At 35.2% G+C, this 22,477-nt stretch overlaps 1 long non-coding RNA gene across 4 annotated transcripts in view; it reads left to right on the top strand.

Annotated features, from left to right (window-relative positions):
- Positions 1 to 22,477, top strand: part of LOC140621828 (uncharacterized) — a 66,005-nt gene that overhangs the window by 4,551 nt on the left and 38,977 nt on the right. For 2 of the 4 annotated variants that reach the window (XR_012021556.1, XR_012021558.1), the window contains exon 3: positions 187 to 213. The exons of the other annotated variants lie outside the window; for them this stretch is intronic. This is a non-coding gene — a long non-coding RNA (uncharacterized lncRNA). The remainder of the gene's footprint in view (positions 1 to 186; positions 214 to 22,477) is intronic. 4 annotated transcript variants of the gene reach the window in all.

Raw genomic sequence — 22,477 nt, 5'->3', positions numbered from 1 at the left:
AATGGAGTATTAAAGTCCTCTACTCTTATTGTATTGCAATCTATTTCTCTCTGTAGATCTCTTAATATTTGCTTTATATATTTAGGTGTTCCTATGGCAAGTCCATAAATATTTACAAATGTTATATCCTCTTGTTAGATTTAACCTTTGTCATTATCTAATGACCTTCTTTGTCTTTTATTACAGTATTTGTCTGAACGTCTGTTTTGTACAGTGAGTATGCTGTTTTGTGTGGTATAAATATAGTTACTTCAAGCTTTCTTTTGTTTTCCATTTGCATGGAAAATCTTTTGCCATCCCTATATCTTCAATCTGTGTATGTCCTTATTTCTGATGGTAGTATATCCATTAACAAATTTTTGTTAGTTATTGCATGCATTTGTCCATACTTTTAAATTGTGCATGCAGAATTGGTGAACTTTATTATAAATACATTGTACCCCAAAGAAGCTGATTAAAAATATTACTTATAGGATAAAGTATATGACAAATCATACCAGGTTAATTATTTTATCTACATAGAAAACTATCACTTTCCTTCATCATACCATATTCAAGAATAAATTTTAGGTAGATTAAAGAGGAAGAGATCATGGTACTAGGGAAAATAATTCAGAAGTATTTTCTTTCATCCATAAAGTTTTAATGAAAGAGTTGGAGAGCAGAGCTGAAAGTAAGACTAAAAAGACAGGAGAGAAAAGACATGAAGAAAATATGAAAAATAGGTTATATTATGATTGTCAGATAAGTGGATATTACAGTATGATTTGCCCTTTCTGTACTCTAAAATAGTAAGACTAAATAATAACAGTTCTACTTTTTAAATTAAAAAAAAAGATTTTTATTTATTTATTTGACTGAGCGATAGTGAAAGTGAGAGCATCAGCAGGGCAGAGGGCAAGGGAGAAGCAGGCTCTCCACGAGCAGAAGCCTGCTGCAGAACTTGATGCCAGGACCTTGGAATCATGACCCTAGCTGAAGGTAGACACTTGACTGACCAAGCCATCCGGGTGCCCCAATAATAACAGTTTTAAAAAGAAGCAAAACGAGGCAGAAGTACAGGTAAAAAGTTTGAAAATAAGTGTGACAGTTAAGCAGAGGAATACCGATAGCCAAACATAATTATTCATTTATTATCAAGGATTAATCCCTCTTGAAGGACAATAAATAATATAGGATATCATCATACTGTAAGTAACTATGTTTTTCAGCGAATTTCCAAGAGTAAAACAAATTTGCTGTAACAAATTATGTTTTCTAGCCATGGCCACCACAATATTTCTAGTCCAATATCACACTTCCTTTCACAGACAAATGGTACCTGTGGCCCCTCCTCTTAAATCTGGAAGGGGGCTTGTGAGTGCTCCGACCTGCAGAGCATGATGGAAGCCATACTATTTAAATTCCAAGGCAAAGTAATACTGAAGCTACAACTTCCCCTTGGGTAACTCTTGGACCGCTTTGGAGCCTGAGAAGCCACGTACCAATGCCAACTACCTTGAAGCTGATGTATTGCTAAAATACAAAGAAATAAAGAGAGATAACCAAGGAATCCTTAGCCATTCTGGTGCTCAGTCAAGCCTTCCTAGCCAAGGCTTTGTATCCCAGACCCTGTCGTGTGAATAGATGAGATTTTGAATGATTACAGACTTCAGGCTTCAAGCTGTCCCTGCTGATACAAAGTGGAGCAGAAACAAGTAGTCCTGCTGAGGGGCCAGCCCAGGAACCAGATCCAGGAGCAAAATGGTTATTTTACACCACTAAGTTTTAGGGTTTTGTGTGCAGCATTAGCTATCCAAAGCATTTTCCTAAAAATGGACGGTAGGTAGAATATTTAAAAGGAAATTCCATCAAATGAGGAAAGACACTAAGTTCTTTTTGGTAAAGTGTCACAGGGCAGTGGACATTTCATGTTTGTATCTTCAGACAACATATACATTGCAGAAGAGAAGCCCAGGAAAGCGATCCAGAGGAGTTGTAAATAGGGAAGACATTAGGTTAAAAATTATCTCTCAAGAAGGTGTATATGATGTACTTTCATATTTCCAAGAGGTGCTCACTCCTGACTAAACGTTCCAAATCATCTGGAAGGTGATATCAAACAGAATTCTTACAGTGTATTTTTGTTTGTTTATTTTCTATTTCCCATCAACACCAACCTACTTGTTCAAGTTAATGTTATCAATAATAATTCATACTTGTTCTGTCAATTTTATGTAGGATGTGTAACTTCAGGGCGGTCACAAGTTAAATGTTAAGTTGGAACTCAGAATGGTTAAACTGATCTTTTTCTTGCCTTCACAAAAGTGGAAGCTGTTTAATACAACTGTTTTTGAAGATTTACTTTTAAAGGGACACCTGGGTAGCTCAGCGGTTGAGCATCTGCCTTCGGCTCAGAGTGTGGTCCTGGGGTCCTGGGATCCAGTCCCACATAGGGCTCCCCACAGGGAGCCTGCTTGTCCCTCTGACTGTGTCTGCCTCTCTCACTCTCTGTGTCTCTCATGAATAAATGAAGAAAATCTGTATAAATCAATCAATCAATCAAAGATTTACTTTTAAAAAATTAATTCACAAATGTTCTCTGAAAACTTGCTAGATTAGGAGCCATCATGCAAATATTCATGATAGAAAGATACTGCCCTGAAAGATATAAATATCTAGAAGCAAGAGTAAGACATTTTAACCTAAAACACACATATTTAAATAAATAAATAAAATGTGGACCAGGGTATGGCAAATGTTGCAATAACATAGAAACTGAAAAATGATAGTATCTGTTAAGTCAATGAAGGAAGCTTTTCCATGGTATTAGCTTATAATATATAAACATTGTTGATTGACCAAGAGAATATTTTAGATAAAGTAAACATTTTAGATAGAATATTTTAAATAGAGTTTGTGCACACTCATAAAGTTGAAGAAGCATAGAGCATAGCTGGAAAGACTGTGTAGTTGAATTTACTTTGATAAGTACATGCATTCCGAGGTAAGAATATTAGATTTTATCTTTTGGTAAAATTTCCTTTGATGGTTTGAAGATAGAGTAAGCATGATAAAAACCGTATTTTAGAAATGTATACTTTTATATTAAGGATAAATCTGAAATCTAGAATAAAAATTTACAAGTAGGAGATACATATGTGTGTGTTTATATTGTGAATAAAAGTGGTATATGGTATACTTTCAGTTTAAAATCATGGAGTGAAGATTTGTTGTCATCTCCTAAACAGAGCTAGTGAAAATAAGGGAAACAATAAGCAGAGGTAATAAAAAACAAAACAAAGTTGATTTTAACCAGAATTGGGAAGCACCAGCGCCTGCAGCATCAATACATGAAAAATGTATTGAAAGAGCGTGTCAGACTTTGGCCAGGTTCACCAAGCGACTAGGTTTTCTAAACTACAAGGCACAAACTGAGGAGTAAATCAACTTATTTTGAACAAACAGATCAACAGATCATAGAATAGAAGCTTGTTGTAGAAATCTCCTGAATTTTGATTGACAATATTTAAGTTAGAGAAGAAGCCAGAAATCATGCAGACATTCCATCACTGCAAAAGCTAGCCTTTAGTGTGACAAATTAGAGAGACTAGGGGTTGCAAACAGCCTTGCTGCTGCCAATATTTGTCAGCTGAAGTTAAATAAGAACTTAATCATCCCCCCGCCCCCCCCACACACACACATATGCGCACGCATGCACGTTCCTTTCCTCCCACCTAGCCTCCCTTGTCACAGGGGAATGATTTGGGCTCTCTAGAATACATTCACTCTTCTCCTCATAGGGATACTTTGGCGTGGGTGTCTTTCATTTGTAGTCTCTATGGTCCAGGTAAAGCTATTTCCATCTTTGGCTTTAGAGTTGAGAATGTTAGCCTGGCATCCCCTCCACCCCCATCTCCAGACATTGTTGTTTGTTTAGGAATGACCTATCACACAAGACAATAAATAAATTAGATTGAATTTCAGAAATTTTGTAAGTGAAAGCTAGGAAGTAAAATACTGTCCCTTTCTCATCTTGTGATTTGGGAATTTTATTATTTCTATGTACCAGATATTCAACTACAGTTTCTTAAGAAAATAAGGTTTATTTTTCTTTTGTGACTACTAGAGCATAAAAGAAAACAAGTCAAGTGCAAGCACAGTCATTACAAGACTTAGGAACCTAGGCTACAGCCAGCTCCATTCTCTGTTCTCCTTATTATGTGGCTCTTATGATCATAGAATGTTTGCTCCATCTGCAGGCAGAAAGAAGGAGGAAGGGGAAGGAGTTAAGACTTGGGTCAACTCAATCTATTCAGTTATTCCAGGAAAATAGTATCATTCCTGGACCACATCCAGTAGGAATCTTCCTTTTTCATTTTAAGAACTGGCTCATATAGTCACTCCTCAGGGTCACTCAGTCTGGAAACACAAATAATGCTCAACTGGACACATTGCATCTCTAAACCAAACAGCACTTCTATTAATAAAGGAGAAAGGGAAAATAGCCATTGAATAGTTAATACATTTTCTGTTGGATTTGGTGAGAGGAGTATTAAAGCCTAGAACTCATGCAAATAGAAGAAATCTAAAAGAAAACAGGACTGAGTAACCTCCTGATGCAGGCAGGCTGGGTTTCATAACCCAAAGGAGGGGTCCCACAGGACCAGCCAAGAGGGTCTGTGGCTTCATGCAGAAAATCTTCATTCATGATAGAAATCATTCATGATAGAAATCAAACATGAGCTGGAGGAAGTAGAAACAGAGTTTATTGAATAGTGCAGGTGAGGGATGCATGGGTGGCTCAGTGGTTGAGCTTCTGCCTTCGGCTCAAGGGTGTGATCCTAGGGTCCAGGATCAAGTCCCACATTGGGATTCCTGCATGGAGCCTGCTTCTCCCTCTGCCTATGTCTCTGCCTGTCCCTCTCTCTGTGTGTGTTTCTAATGAATGAGTAAATAAAATCTTTAAAAAATGAATAGTGTGGGAGACTCAGAAAGGAAAATGAGTCTCATTGTTGCTTGGAGCTAGGGCCTTATATTGGAAAAGGGTCTAGGGGATGTGTTCCTTCAGGAATCTAGCGTAGGATATAATCAAAGGCAAGGGTCAAGTAAACAAGTAAACAATAGGTACTATTCTGTAAATTACTGAAAGTAGGGATATTGATGCCAGTGTCAGCTGAGGTTTATCTGAAGATAATGTCCTGGAATGTGTTCTGGATCTGGCTCTTCTTAGGTCTTATCAGGTGTTTGGGGCCTAAGACAAAACTCAGAGAATGATTAACTTTCTTTTTTCCCCCTAGAAGTGGGAACATAATATCTTTGGCTTACTCAGAGGCAAAATACATTGGAACATGAGTGAATGAAGCATAGTAGAAAAACAGTAGAGTTGGAACCTTTCTAGAAATGGAGTCCCTTCAGCTCCCTTACTGCACTCTAACTCCAGCCAAGTTCTGATGACTCTGATAATCTGGCTCCTGTGTCCTGGTCAGCCCTACCATAGAACTGTCAGACCCTGAATAAGAGGAATTCAGATAATTCCTTAATCCAGTTGAGTGTGTATGTGTGCACGCACGTGTGTGTGTGTGTGCATGTGTGTGTGTGTGTATTTCCTTACAACTGGATAGGTCCAAAAATAGCAGACCCACATTGTGCTATAGACTTCTGCCTATACCAGAGTAGCACCAGGCTACACTGGAGATGCTCATGAGAAAATGACAAGGCTTTAAGTTCAATGTCCCTGGGTTTTATTTAATCTCTCATCACCCTAACTCACCACTCTACTTCCTACTTTATTGTAAACTTTTGCAAAGAGCTTTTCTTGGAAAAACTTTTCAGATTCATAAGAAGAAATAAAAAGAGCAGTATCATGGCAAAAATAATTGAAAATAAGATGTGAAAATGGGTTTAGCCTCCAAAAGATGTTTATGAACATACTAGAAAAATAATTGAAAATAAGATGTGAAAATGGGTTTAGCTTCCAAAAGATGTTTATGAACATACTAGAAACATACTAGAGAGAGTATACCATAAAGCAGGTGAAATTCAGTGTACACATTTGGTCATTATGTTAAGCAAATTGAAGTAAATATCAATGAAACCTCTTTATAAAACAAGATAGCATAGTGAGATACAAAGACTTAAGAAAAAGTGAGACAATGCAAAGAAATGAAAGATTATGTGACAAAATTAATATATTCATGTTTTTATATGAATTTCATTGGAAGTACATAAAGGGAAATATATCCTCCTAAAAATAGTTAGGGAGATAAAGGAGATAGTTAAGAAAATTGAGCCAAGTGAAATGTAAAAGAAAATTAAAAAAAAAGATTTTGGAAGAAACTAATAATTATGTGTAATAGAAAAAGATGATCTAACAAAGGTATTATTGCCGACCCTATTAAAGAAAGCAAAATAAGTAGAATGGGATAAATGAAAGCAGAAACAAATATTTTTCAAAGAGACAATTTAAGAAAATTTGCGTAAGATAAATGAAAACTTGAAGCTACATACTGAAACTATAAGGAAGTTTAGGGGGAAAAAGTAGGGGAAAAATGAAGATCAATTAATATAAGTATACTTCAAAAAGAAAATATATTTTTTATGTCACTCAGAGGGAAAATGTAATTTGACTATAAGTTGGAATAAGGCTGGGTTCAGAGCACGTGTATAACAACATGACAATTAGAAAATGAAGAAGCATTGTTCCAAGGTCATCAGGGAAGTAAAGTGGAATTCTAAAAAGAATTTTAGATTGAGCTAACGTCTTACTCAAGCATGAGAACAACAGAAAACTTTAAAAAGTCAGGAAACCTGCCCCTAGTAAGCCAATTGAGAGGACAAGCTTTAGGAAAGAGATGAATTAGGGCAGCTTGATAAAATTAGTGAACTTTAAAATCTTTATTAATTCCAATTAAGCAACACAGTTTTGGCAATTAAGATGACAGAATCATGGTTAAGCATAGTTCTGGTGTCAGACTGTTCAGATCGCAGCCTGGGCTCTGCCCCTGACAGCCCTGTGACCTACTACTTGACATCTGCATAGAGACGTGTGCCAGGGGGTTCCTGCCACAGAGGGTTGCTTAACAACATTAGACTACTGAGTCAGGCACTTGGAGTACTTAGAACAGTGCTTGGCACATGTTATCCCCTGGAAAAGTAGTCTTAACTAAAATAGAGAGTAGTGTTTAATAGGTGCTAAGTCTCTAAGACTTTGTGGGTTCAAATCTTGGTTCATACCCAGTTCTTTAGAAAAGAGAATCTAACATTCCAGTTTTACGTCTTACTCCCTTGGAGTCTCTGAAATAAAAATAGACTTAAATTAACCCACTGATATGAATTATGCTATTTTTCTCCAACTTGGAATAAAGAAGTGACTACAAAATTATTTCTTAAACTGCATGTATATCTAAGGTGTGTGTACGTGTGTGTGGTTGTTTTAATGATATAAAGATCTTTGCCTTATATTACTTTAAAAGCCATTTATAATGTTCAGTGTATATTTCAATGTCACTAATGTTCTCTTGGATATACTATAATTTATTTTACTATGATCCTTTTTTGAGATCTTCATTCTTTGTGATTTTAAAGAATGTTGTAATAATCTTTTAGTGACGTTTGTAAGTCCATCCATTCTTACGTCTTTTGAATAAATTCTTAGAAGTAGAATTGCTGTCTCAAATGGATTATTTCACTGCTTTGATAATTATTTTATTTATTTATTTATTTATTTATTTATTTATTTATTTATTTGTTTATGTTTGTATTTTCTTCCATCTTATTTTTTTACAGCGTAGAGAATGGTTAGAATATGTTAAATCTATGGTCTCTCTTTTTTTTTTAATTTCAGTTTGGAATTTATTTTCTATTCTTTTTTTTTTTATTGGAGTTCAATTTGCCAACATATAGCATAACAGCCTGCTCATCCCCTCAAGTGCCCCTCTCAGTGCCCATCACCCAGTCACCCCCCCCCCCACCTCCCTTTCTACCATCCCTTGTTCGTTTCCCAGAGTTAGGAGTCTCTCATGTTCTGTCTCCCTTTCTGATATTTCCCACTCATTTTCTCTCCTTTCCCCTTTATTTCCTTTCAATATTTTTTATATTCTCCAAATGAATGAGACCATATAATGAGAGACAAGATTCTGTCAAAATCCAAGAGGAGAACACAGGCAACTCCCTTTTTGAACTCAGCCACAGTAACTTCTTGCAAGATACATCCACGAAGGCAAGAGAAACAAAAGCAAAAATGAACTATTGGGACTTCATCAAGATAAGAAGCTTTTGCACAGCAAAGGATACAGTCAACAAAACCAAAAGACAACCTACAGAATGGGAGAAGATATTGGCAAATGACGTATCAGATAAAGGGCTAGTTTCCAAGATCTATAAAGAACTTATTAAACTCAACAGCAAAGAATCCAATCATGAAATGAGCAAAAGACATCAACAGAAATCTCACAGAGGAAGACATAGACATGGCCAACAAGCACTTGAGAAAATGCTCCGCATCACTGGCTATCAGGGAAATACAAATGAAAACCACAATGAGATCCCACCTCACACCAGTGAGAATGGGGAAAATTAACAAGGCAGGAAACCACAAATGTTGGAGAGGATGCGGAGAAAAGGGAACCCTGTTACACTGTTGGTGGGAATGTGAACTGGTGCAGCCACTCTGGAAAACTGTGTGGAGGTTCCTCAAAGAGTTAAAAATAGACCTGCCCTACGACCCAGCAATTGCCCTGCTGGGGATTTACCCCAAAGATACAGATGCAATGAAACGCCGGGACACCTGCACCCCGATGTTTCTAGCAGTAATGTCCACAATAGCCAAACTGTGCAAGGAGCCTCGGTGTCCATCGAAAGATGAATGGATAATGAAGATGTGGTCTATGTATACAATGGAATATTCCTCAGCCATTAGAAATGACAAATACCCACCATTTGTTTCCACGTGGATGGAACTGAAGGGTATTATGCTGAGTGAAATAAGTCCATCGAAGAAGGACAAACATTACATAGTCTCATTCATTTGGGGAAGATAATTAATTTTTAAAATATTTCATTTATTTATTCATGAGAGACACACACAGAGAGAGAGGCAGAGACACAGGCAGAGAGAGAAGCAGGGTCCCTGCAGGAAGCCTGATGTGGAACTGGTTCCCAGGACTCTAGGATCCTGCCCTGAGCCCCTGAGCCAAAGGCAGGCGCTCAACTGCTGAGCCACCCAGGCGTCCCTTGATAATTAATTTTAGAATATTATTCATAAAAGTTATAGTAACTTATGTTCCTTTAGTACTTAGAGTCTCTATTTATATCTCTGCCAAAAATCACTATCAGTATTAGTTTTTTAAGTTGAAAGTGATATTTTATTACTTGATTTTGCATATCATTTGTTACCTATAAGACCATATAAAATAAATGTTAAACACAGGAGTTGAGAGCCAGAAATTTTTACATTCAAATCCTGGATTTGCCAGTTTCTGGCAATGTGTCCTTATGTAAGTTAATCTCATTGATACTCAGTTTCTGCATCTGTGAAATAGGAAAATTATTATGCCTAAACCGGCCAAGTGGTTTTAGAAGCTTTCATTGATATCTTGCATGTTGAGGTACTTGTACATATGGTATATGATTAATAATTTGTATCTAATGTAATGTATCATTCATATATTAATAATAGATATATTTTAGGTAGAGGGCATTATTCATATTCATACTTTTTTAATGAGGTGTTTGTCGTACCCTCTTCTCTGTTTTTGTTTGTTTTTAGAGGGAGACTTGTTCTATGCAAATTGACCTCCAGGAGATTGGGTTGCCACCTGCTAGCTTTCAGTTTGCTGTGACTTTTTTTTTTTTCCCCCCTATGGCTCCCAGAAAAACTGCTTTGGGAAACCTCTGTTGTCACTGCCAAGCAGTGGTTGTTTCCCACATCTGTGCCTATCCTGGCTTTTCCCTCTTCTCTGCTTATTCCCTATAATCCGGCTTTCTCTGGGAGGGCAACAGTGAGTGTGGCCTCACTGTCTTCTTTCTATCTGGTCCCATCTGTACTGCATCTAATGGAAATTAATCCATATTCCTGGCAAGAGTATGCTATTATTTCCTAGTTCCTAGTTCTGATGTGGATGTCTTTCTTCCAGGATTGGTTCATAAAGAACTTGTATTCATGTTGATACCTAACTACAAGTTAATCCAGGAAATATATTCAATCAATGTTTATAAATACTGGTTTTGTCAACTTATTGACGTGTTCCCCTCCAGAGAAACAATTAATTTGGCATGAATTCTTCAGATATTCTTGGCTAGCATCCAGGTGTTTAAAAATAAGTAGATAAAAATACGCAGAAGCATGTTTAATTTTGTGTCATCTTTGAACTCATTTATATGTTCTCTGTTTAACCGACATTCTATTGAGTGTAAATCTTTTATTACTTTTGTTTTTCTTTATCAGAACTAGAAGAGAATGCTCTTATTAGACATTTAGTTCTCTACCCAGAAGTGCCTCCAAGTGAGGAAAAAGTTCACTATGATACATGACGTGATTTCTAACAAATTGGTAATTAAGATCTGTTGTTCTCTATTTGTGTGATGAATGGGAAACAAGAGTACTGAAGCTTTATTCAAACATCACAATTATTGTAGGTAGTATAAATTTTACTTAGCTCTTTTAATATCTTCTCTTACTGTTTTGTAATTTTTCTATAAAAAGAAGGGGAGGGCAGCCCCGGTGGCTCAGCGGTTTAGCTCCTTCAGCCCAGGGCCGACCCCGGATATTCGGAACCGGGATGAAGTCCCACGTTGGGCTCTCAGCATGGAGCCTGCTTCTCCCTCTGCCTGTGTTTCTGTCTGTGTGTGTGTGTGTCTCTCATGAATAAATAAATAAAATCTTTAAAAAAAAAAAAAAAAGAAAGGAGGGGAGAACTTCTTCAAATGTAGGGGGGAAATGAAATTTGAAATTTGGATTATGTATATATAAGCAGATTGCTTTTGTGTCTCTAATAGCCTCAACTGCTTTTCATAGTGCTGCTTTACTAAATCAAATTCAAGGCTTATCCTTTTCCATGATCCATATACATCAGGATTGAACAAGCAAAACTTGTTGTCTATCAATATAATACTCTTACCCAGTATTTTTGGTTAATTTTTTCCCACCCTGTGCCTGTAAAAATACTTGATAATTGAGTAGTATCAAGTAAAGAGGTAAATTTACCAAAAATGCATCCTTGCATCATTTTTTATTTCCAATTAACTTGATCTTTTTCAATTGAGCTCAAAGCATACCATCTTCCTTCCATCCCTGGAACCCCTTGAATTATAAGCATACTCTCTTTTTTAAAGATTTTATTTATTTATTCATGAGAGACACACACAGAGAGAGACAGAGACACAGGCAGAGGGAGAAGCAGGCTCCATGCAGGGATTCCCATGCGGGACTCAATCCTGGGACCCCAGGGTCACACCCTGGGCTGAAGGAAGACGCTCAACAGCTGAGCCACCCTGGTGTCCCATAAGCATACTCTCTTAATTGTTTGTTACTAAATCAACTTAAGCACTTCACAGTCTTGTTACATAAGTTTGGTCCATGGACCAATCCCAATTGCAGTGGGAGGTTTTTAAAAATGCACAATTTCAGTCTACATTTCAGAATTACTGTGTTAAAAATATATATTTTAGAGTCATGATTATATGCTCATTAAAGTATGAAAAGCTAAAGTTTGGTCAGATCAATATCTGATCCTCATCAGCCATTTGCCCCATATAATTTCTTCCTTGATTTATGTCCCACCCAATATTGAGGTTGCTTTGAAAAAGGTCACAAAAAATTCCTTAATAATCAAACACAGGTTTTTCCACAAGTCATCTCTTCTTCCAAACTTTTTTTTCAATGTATATTTCAGTGTCTGCCAACATTTCTTTCTATAGTATTGTTTCCTGAGTCTTTCATGGCAGTAATGAGACTTCTCTTTCTTCTTTTGGAACCACATCTCTTTTGTCCCCATTCCTTTATTTCTAACATTGATGTCAGGAACACTTCAATATTCTGGATTTTGTTATCATTTTTATTCTATTCCTTGATCAAATTACAATCATTCTTAAAACTTATACAAATAATTTGAGGTCCCTGACTTCCAAATATTTATCTCGGGCTTGCATTTACCTACTGATATCTCTTTTATCTTAAACAGCTTGATGAGCACCTTAGCCCGGACATCTTCAAGGTCAATGGGTTTGTATTGATCTTATATCTTTCCTTCCCAAACTAGATTTTTTCTTCTCTTTGGCTATCAGGCAAAATGTCATGGTTTATTTCTCAATCCACTGTGAATACCTTAAAGTTGTAGATCAATTTAATCTATTTAGCACTTTATAATTTGAATGCAAAATACAAAATAATTACCATATAAGTCATTTGACTAACCAAATTCTTGCGTTCACATGTCTGTTTAGTTCTGTTCTATCAAAGTGATTCTTAGGAAAGTCTGGTGAGGTTCTCTAAATTAGAGTTATTATTATAACATAGGAAAGGGTTAAATAATAGGATGTTAAAAACACCCTACAGATGTTTGGGTGGCTCAGTGGTTGAGCGCCTGCCTTCTGCTCAGGGCGTGATCTTGGAGTCCCCCATTGGACTCCCTGCAGGGAGCCTGCTTCTCTCTCTGCCTGTGTCTCTGCCTCTCCCTCTCTGCGTCTCTCATGAATAAATAAATAAATCTTTAAATAACAAATAAGTAAATAATAAAATCTCCCTACAGAATAAACTATATGGAGAATACCAAATAGTTACCTGAAGCACATGTGAATTACATATATCTGTATTTCTGTGTCTATATGTCTGTCTCAAATACCTATATTTTTACCTATTAAAAAAGACTACTGGAATATGCCAATGTGATTATAATAATATCCTCTTTGAGAACTCGGTGGAAATATTTGCCAAATATTGTAGGTGAAGTATCTATACGTTATTCATTGTATAGATTCTTTTCTTCATTTATTGTTATATTTCCTTGTTCACTCATCTTGCTAAGTATTATATTTCTATCATTTATGTTAATATAAGTTGGACTTTTCTTTTTTTAGGGTTGATATGCAATCCATAGGGAAATTTTGGATTCTTTAATGGCTCCAAATTAGAAATAAATTCAAGGTCCAATAACTATTTCTGTAACCTTTTCTTATGTTAAAGTATGTGCTTATGAGTACAGGCCCACTGCCTGTTTCATACACCAAAAAGGCTTGAAATACAGTGGAGGCTGAAATCAGTGGAAATAGAGAGCAGGTTTTGGACTTGACTTTAAATATCTGCCCTCTGCTAATTGTCATTGTGGCCCAGATAAGTAAATTAAACTTTCTGATTCCATTTCTTTACCTGTAAAATGTTGTTACACATACTTTGTGGGAGTGTTTTAAAGAATAAATAATGGTATTTATGAGTGACTAGTAGCATAGGTTTTAGGGATTAGCCAGACTTCAGTGGAAAATTTGGTTCTAATGGCTACTACCTATATAATCTTTTTTTTTTTTAAGATTTTATTTATTTATTCATGAGAGAGACACACACACACAGAGGCAGAGACATGGGGAAAGGGAGAAGCAGGCTTCATGCAGGGAGCCTGACATGGGACTCAATTCTGGGTCTCCAGGATCAGGCCCGGGGCGAAGGTGGCTCCAAACTGCTGAAGGTGGGCTGCCCTACAAACTATATAATCATGTGCAATTTATATAGCTTCTAAATGCTTCAGTTTCTGCACAAATAAAATACTGATAATTCCTCTCATTTGGTCATTTCCACTATTAAACAAGGTAGTATATGTTTGAAATCCCCCCATTTTTTTCTTATACTCTTAAACAGTGCATATAATTATATTAACTTTTAAAAGATGACCAGTTTATGTCTTATTTTCTTTCCATTTCTTAACCATTTCCATACTTTTGCTTGCTATTTAGATTGGGCTTAGGAGCTCTGATTTCAAGTACTTGTTTTTGCTGACTTACGGTGGTGCGTCAATATTATTTCTAAACTTTATATTTTCATTGTTGGAACTGGGATTATAATGCTCTGATGAGATAAAGCCTGTAAAAGTGCTGTGACAACTATAAAATGATACATAATATGAATTATTAAATTGTAGATGATATTGGTCTCCTAATTCATTCAACATATATTTACTAAATGCATAACAAGTTCTAGGCTTTGTGTTAGACATTCAGGAATGATACAAACAGGCTCTGCTTTAAGGGATTCACAAATCTGTGGATGATATAATCATATATATGGTAGCTGCAATAGTATGAGGTATTGCATAGAGACAAGATGACTAAAGGATGACTGTTCATTGAGTAGTCCCAAAATTCACTTTTCTGAATTTTACATGAAAGTATTGTGATTGATGGTTGATCATTCTCCTTTTAATGATCATTTTCTATTTTTACCTATGTGGTCATTAATTTAATGTATGAATGTGACTGGGCATAGTGTCACCCAGACATTTTGTCCCACATTATTCTGGGTGTGTCTGTGAGGGAATATCTAGGTTAGATTAACATTTGAATTTGTAGAATTAATAAAACATATTGCCCAACCAAATATGGGTGGGCCTCATCCTATCAGTTGAAAATCTGAATAAAACAAAAAGTCTACTAATAATAAGTAAGAGGAAACTCCTTTTGCCTGACTGAATAAGCTGAGACATTATTCTGGCTTTTTAATTTGAACTGAAATATTGGTTCTTACTGAGTATTGAGCCTGCTAGTTTTTGGACTGGAACATGTACCATCAGCTCTCCTGATTCTCCAGCTTGCTGACTACAGATCTTGGGCTTCCTAGTCTCCATCATCACATGAGCAATTGCTTAAAATAAATCTGCATATACACTCATGTACATTCACACATATACACACATACTTCCTATTGAATCTGTTTCTCTGGAGAGCCTGGACTAATTCATTCCATTTTTAACCCAGATCTCTTATTGTGTTTCCTGTCTAACTTTCCTACCCTTCTACCACAGGTCAGATCTATTAAATGACTGAATCAAAATAAAATAGTTTTATGGGTAATCCAGATAAAACTATTTTGGGGAAGGTATGAGACTGTAGAAGAATGTAAGAAAAAAAATGATATGTGTGCCAGTTATTGAGTATGTTTGTCAATTTTTTTTTTTTTAACAAAACACCTTGAGGCCCTATGCCATTCTCAACTCTGCCGGTATCTTGTAATTTGTCCTTTAATCTATTCTTGTCCACAAAATGATGGCCTTTATCTTTAACTTTAAAAGACTTAGTTAGTCTATCCCTAAGTAAAAATTACATAGAATCTGCTAAACTACCACTAATGCAAAAAACACTGATGCAAAAATGTTAGCTTCTTAGTCATATCCTTTTATTTTCATGTTTGTCTTCATGGTTCAAAAGATAGCAAATGCAAACTTTACAGCAGTGGCTGACAGAGAGATTCTTTGCCAGCAGCAAAATAGTTCAAGTAAGTTGTAAAATCCGCATGGTCAAATTGAATTCAGAGAAAGTTTGACTTACTCCTCGAGGCAATGATTAATTTTATTAAGAGAAAAAAAAATGCCACCAAGTTAGTCTGTCAGTCATAATGTCTAATTTCATTGAATACTTAAGTACTTCATTGAAGTACTTAAAATACTTAATACTTATATAGGATATAAGCCTTGGATCTATGTGAATTCTCAAATGGTTAATGACAGTAGAACACAAAACCAGGTACTAACAGTTAACTATGTATGAGATAGGTAAGGAAATGTAGGTGCATCTAAGAACATATTGTCTAGGCTTAACCACTAAGCAGAATTTTCCAAAGGGTCTCCCTGGGGACTAATATCTACAGGAATGCATTTAACACACATCTTTCCTTAAATAATATATGATGTTTCTAAGCACTAACTGTACTTCAAGTTTAGAATCACTATCAAAAAATAAGAAGAGAAAATAACATAAGGCTGAAGTCAGGAGAAAGAAAGAGAAAGAGAGAGGGAGGGAAAAGGAAGGTGAGGGAGAAGAGGGAAAACTTTATGAAAAGGTGCACTTCATTTGCATATCATTCCTGCAGTGTTAATTATTAATTTGTGTGTGTGTGTGTCTGTGTTCATTACACAAAGATTAGAACATTGATCTGAAAATGTCTGAGTGACCTTGTTACAAGAAATGAGGGTTTTGGCTAGACAATTTCAATATCTCTCATAGCTCCAGAATTCTAATTATCTTTCAGTATATAAAACTTCATTAATATAAAAATTAGTTTCTTTGCACTCCCTTGCTTAGACTGATGAATTTCAAACAATTACATGAACAAAGTTGATTCTTAAAAGAAAACAATGAGGATACACTCTATAAAATATAGAACTATTATATGTTGGCTTAATGTATGTTATTGGTCATCATTTCATTAATAAACCCATATTTATATCAGGTAACATAGTGTTATTTTCAAATCTTAAAATTTTACTGATTATAAGGCATTAATACCTTTTTAAACATTCAGAGGAATATTTTAAAGATTTATAGCATTAAATAATATTTATATATCTTCCAGGGTCTCATTTTAAATTTGATTGGAATTTTTAGTAATTATGGTTAGCTAACAGGGAAGAAAGAATGAGAGATAAGTGAGCAGGTCCTTTTCTATTCCCAGTTGTAATGCAAATGAAATCTTTCATAAATAAATTAAATGCAATTTTATAAACATATACATGTTAACATGTATCTGGCAAAAACTTACAACCATGTACATTTACATTAGAGTAGGAAATATGACTAGGGATAAAGAAGAGCAAGAATTTTAGATTCTAGAAACAAATATCTATGCTGGTTTTGTTTGATTCCAAAGTCACACAAATGTGATGTTGATGCAAAAAAAAATAGGAGGTATAAGTCCTTCAACTTAATTCTTTTTTTTTTTCAAGGTTTTTTTTTCTTTTTTCTTTTGGTTTCCTTGCATTTTCATATGATTTTTAAGAGTTATTTTGTCAGTTTATGCAAAAACTGGTGGCTGGGATTTGAAAGGGAATGCATTGAATTTGTAAGTCAATTAAGAGTGTATTCCTATCATAATAAGTCTTCTTATCCACGAGCACTGGTTTGCCTTATCTAGGCCTTCTTTAATTTTTTTTCAGTAACATCTTGTGGTTTTTCTGTGTATAAGTTTGAACGTCTTTTGTTAATGTATTCCTACATATTTTAATCTATTTGGTGATCCTATTGTAATATGGATTATTATAATTTCATTTTTGGATTCTTCACTGCTAGCATATAAAAATACAAATGACTTTTATATATTGATTTTATGTCTTGCAATCTTGTTGAACTTTCTTAGTTCTAATAGTATGTTTTGGATTCTTTGGGATTTTCTATTTACAAGATCACGTCATCTGAACAGGGACAGTTTTGCTTCTTTCTTTCCAATCTGAAGGCACTTAATTATTTTTCTTGCTTGATTGCTCTGGCAAAAATTTCCAGTACAGTGTTGCATACAAGTAATGGGTATCTTTTTTATTATTTTTTGGGGGAAACATTCAGTCTTTTTTTTTTTTTTAATTTTTATTTACTTATGATAGTCACAGAGAGAGAGAGAGAGGCAGAGACACAGGCAGAGGGAGAAGCAGGCTCCATGCACCGGGAGCCCGATGTGGGATTCGATCCCGGGTCTCCAGGATCACGCCCTGGGCCAAAGGCAGGCGCCAAACCGCTGCGCCACCCAGGGATCCCCATTTAGTCTTTTATCATTAAATATGATGAGAGTTGTGGATTTTTATTGATGCCCTTCATTACAGTGAGAGTTTTCTTCTGTTCCTAGTGTACAATGACAAGGTGTTGAATTTTGTTAAATGCTTTTTCTGTCTATGGTGATGATTGTATAGGTTTTGACACTTATTTCACTATTTTGGTGTATTATGATGATTAATTTTCATACATCAAACCAACCTTGCATTCTTAGGATAAATCCCACTGGCTGTGATGTATTATTTCTATAAAGTGCTACTGGATTTGAAATCACATGGATTGGGCTTTTCTTTGCAGGAATTTTACTAATTCAGTAGCTTTAGTTATTAACCCCCTTTGATTTTCTATTTCTTCTTGGGTCAGTGTCAAAAAATTGCATCTTTAGAAATTTGTTCATGTCATCTAGGTTATCTAGCTTGTTTGCATACAATTGTTCATATTATTTTCCTATTATCATCTTCTTTTATTTATACAAGTGTAGTGTTTTTTATTTTAATTTTTTAAAATTAGTTTTTATGTAATAATGTGATTTTTTTTTCATTATCAGTAAACTAAAGGCCTACTAGTTTTGTTGCTCTTTCAAAGAACCAACCTTTGGTTTCACAGATTTTTCTATATTGCTTTCCTTTTCTTTCTTTATTTTTTAAAAATATTTTATTTATTCATCAGAGAGAAAGAGAGAGGCAGAGACACAGGCAGAGGGAGAAGCAGGCTCCATGCAGGGAGCCTGACGTGGGACTCAATCCCGGGACTCCAGGATCACACCCTGAGCCGAAGGCAAGCACTAAACCACTGAGCCACCCAGGGATCCCCACTTTCCTTTTCTTTAATTTTGTTTTCCTTGCTTTAAAATTGTCTTCCGGGCGGCCCAGGTGGCTCAGCCTTCAGCCCAGGGCCTAGTCCTGGAGACCCGGGATTGAGTCCCACATCCAGCTCCCTGCCTGTAGCCTGCTTCTCCCTCTCCCTGTGTCTCTGTCACTCTGTGTGTGTGTGTGTGTGTGTGTGTGTGTCATTAATAAATAAATAGAATCTTTAAAAAATAAAATAATAAAATAAAATAAAATTGTCTTCCTTCTACCTTATGTCAGTTTAGTGAGCTTTTTTCTGAATTATTTTTAAAATTATATATAAAATTATATAATTATAATATATATATATTTAGATATCTTAATTTTTAGAGCAGTTTTTAGTTATAGCAAAATTGAGAGGAAGGTACAGAGATTTCCCATATAGCCTATGTTCTCACACATGCACAGCCTCCACAATAGACAAAATCACTTATCAGAATGGTACCTTTGTAACAAGGAGGAACCTACATTGACACATCATAATTACTCAAAGTCCAAGGTTTACCTTAGGGCTCATTCTTGGTGTTGTGCCTTCTATGAGTTTAGAAATAACATACAGAGTATTTTCATTGTCCTAAAAATCCTCTGTGCTCTGCCCATTCATCTCTCTCCCTTTCCACCTCTGGTAACCACTAATCTGTTACTCTACTTCTAGTTTTGCTTTTTCCAGAATGTCATATAGTTAGAATCATATAGTATTTAGCCTTTGCAGATTTTTTTCATTTAGTAGTATGCACTTAAGGTTCATCCCGGTCTTTTCATCGCTTTTTATTTTCTTTCTTTTTGGCACTAAATAATATTCCATTATTTGGGTGTATCACAGTTTGTTTATCCACTCACTACAAGGATATCTTTGTTGATTCAAAGCTTTGGCAATTATGAACAAAGCTGCTATAAACATCGTTGTGCAGAAATTTCTATAGAGATAAGTTTTTAAGCACTTTGGGTAAATACCAAGGAGTGTATTTGCTGAATCATGTGAGAGTATGTTTAGTTTTTTAACAAATTGACAAACTGTCTTGCAAGTGGCTATACCATTTTTTTATTCCCACCAACAGTGAATAAGACGTCTTGTTACTATCCATCCTCACTAGTATTCGGTGTTGTCAGTGTTCTGAATTTTGGCTATTCGGATGGGTGTATGTGTAGGAGTTTCTCATTGTTTTAATTTGCCTTTTCCTGACATATGATATTTTTCATATGCTTATTTTCCATCTATATATCTTCTTTGATGATTTGTCTGTTAAAGTCTTGGGCACATTTTTTAACTAGGTTTTTAAGTTTTAAATGTTCTTTGTGTATTTTGAAATAACTGTTCTTCAGATGTGTTTTTTTTTTTTTTTTCAGTTGGTAAATATTTTCTCCCAGTCTGTGGCTTGTCTACTAATTCTCTTGATGTTCTATTTCACAGAGCAATTTTTAATTTTAATTAAAACTTACCAGCTTATTTCTTTCATGATTATGTCTTTGGTGTTGCAGCTATAAAGGCATCACCTCACCCAAGGTCATCCAGGTTTTCTCTTATATTATCATCTAGGAGTTTAGTAGTTTTGTGCTTTATGTTTAGTTCTATGCTCCATTTTAAATTATTTCTTTTAACATGTAAGGTCTGTGTCTGGGTTCATTTTTGTGTGGTGGATGTCTAGTTGTTCCAGCACCATTTGTACTCTACCATTTGTACTACCACTACAACTCTGTTTTGGGTACTGTTTGCATAGCATATCTCTTAAATTTTTTGTTTCTTCAACCTCTTTGTGACTTTGATTTCAAGTGTGTCTCTTGTTTGGTAGTACACTTGACCTTAAGCAATATGGGTGTAGGGTTGCCAAGTCCCCACATAGTCAAAAATCCACACATAACTTTTGACTCCCGAAAGCTTTATGAGTAGCCTACTATTGACTGAAAGCTTTACCAATAACATAAATAGTTGATTAACACATACTTTGTATGTTACATGTATTATATACTATATTCTTACAATAAAGTAAAGTAGAGAAAAGAAAATGTTACTGGGAAAATCATAAGGAAGACAAAATACATTTACAGTACTGTACTGTACTACATTTATCAAAAATCAAACAATCTCTGTATAAGTGGACTTGCACAGTTAAAAGCCATATTTTTTATAATTTTTTTAAAAAAATTATTTATTCATGAGAGACACAGAGAGAGAGGCAGAGACATAGGCAGGGGGAGGAGCAGGCTTCGTGTGGGGAGCCCGATGTGGACTCCATCCCAGGACCACGGGATCATGCCCTGGGCCAAGGGCAGGTGGTGCTCAACTGCTGAGCCACCTAGGCATCCCTAAAACCCATATTGTTTAAGGGTCCACTGTATATTGCTGGATTGTTTTTAAAAATTCTCTTTTTCAAAAAAAAAATAAAATAAAATAAATAAAAATAAAAATTCTCTTTTTCAATTTCTACCTTTAAGTTGGAGTGTTTAGTTTATTTATATTCAATATAATTACTGATTAATTAAATTACTATAATGTGACTACTTTCTTGGACTAATTCTGTGAACTCTGTAATGTGAGGCCATGGAAGTCTCTGGTTAGTTTAATTGTTAGCTAATGATTGGACAGAGACTTTCTTAAATGATTTGAACCAGTAATTCTCCCAGCCTTTGCTGAGAAGTTTCATATGTGTATTGGAGTATGTGTTCAGTGATCTGACAAGTAGTTTACAATTCTGCTTTAGCTTTTAATTGCTTGAGAAGAACTTCAAGGTCAGTCAGAAATGTGAGATTATGGCCTTCTTGTGTCTTTAGTGGGCATGCTTTGCATATATGCATGACCCTTTGATATATTCCTAGGAATATATCAAAGGAATACAACATTTCATTCCTCAGTGTTTCATTTTAAGATTTTGGTCAGCCTCTTGTTAGCCTCAACACAAGCAGCTTCAATGTTAAACACTTAGCCATGATCATTAGCCATGAATGCTTTGGGCATGTACTTTTTCCCACAAAGTAAGCTTCTAGAGTCAGGTCAAATAAAGGCAAACCCTAATAACAGAGCTTTCATAAAGCTGCCAAATAGTCAAATAGTGACATTGGGTGGGGTGTAAGTTTTTTGTGGACCTCTAAATCTGTTAATATTTCTCCAGTAGCTTCTGGGATGCTGGTTTTCATAGCCACCAGTGTTGCAAGACTATTGGTTTTCAAAGCTACTGAAAAGAGAGAGGAGTGGGATTAAGGCAAATTAAAATGACACAAAGTTCACTTTTAAAAACTGAGATTCAGATATTTTTTCTTTTGTTCTTTTTTAATGAATGCCTCTTAGATAGTTACAAGTCTTTAGTCATTCCAAGAATTCTTGAAAAGTTGATTTTGACCATTTTTGTTAGTATTCTTTTTGCTTTTATGGAGAAGCAGATTTTCAAAGGTCTTCACACAGTCATTTTGGACCATTCTTCTGTTTTCATAGTTTTTGTTCCAATGAAAGTTCATTAAATCTCTTGGCCTAAGAATATAGATAGCTGGCTACTAAAATATAAAATGGGGGGAAATCAGAGTTGAGACTGACCCTGAGAGTAGATATTGACTGGAAAAGAGGACTGAGAGAGATGTCTGGGAGTGAAGTTTATATATTTATCTTAACAGAGATTTTCGGTTACACAGCTGTAGATTATGTCAAATATCAGTGAATAAACATTTAAAAAATATGTATTTCATTTTGTGTAAACTTTATATCAACAGAAAAATGTAAATAAATACTGAACTCAAGTAATGCTTTGTTTGAAAATATTTAGTGGAAAAATTTCTAATGCCTGCAATTAATTTACTTGTAACTTATGCAAAATAAAATGGATTCATGAATGAAGGAATGGATAGTTATATGAAAGAGTAAGTTTAGTGAAAGTTAATAATTTTCAGGCATTCACTGTAAAATCTCTCAAATTTGCCTT

Source organism: Canis lupus, chromosome 30, assembly GCF_048164855.1.
Source record: "Canis lupus baileyi chromosome 30, mCanLup2.hap1, whole genome shotgun sequence".
Classification (NCBI taxonomy): domain Eukaryota; kingdom Metazoa; phylum Chordata; class Mammalia; order Carnivora; family Canidae; genus Canis; species Canis lupus.
The sequence above is the reverse complement of the archived record's forward strand: the minus strand, read 5'-3'. Positions and strand labels throughout refer to the sequence as shown.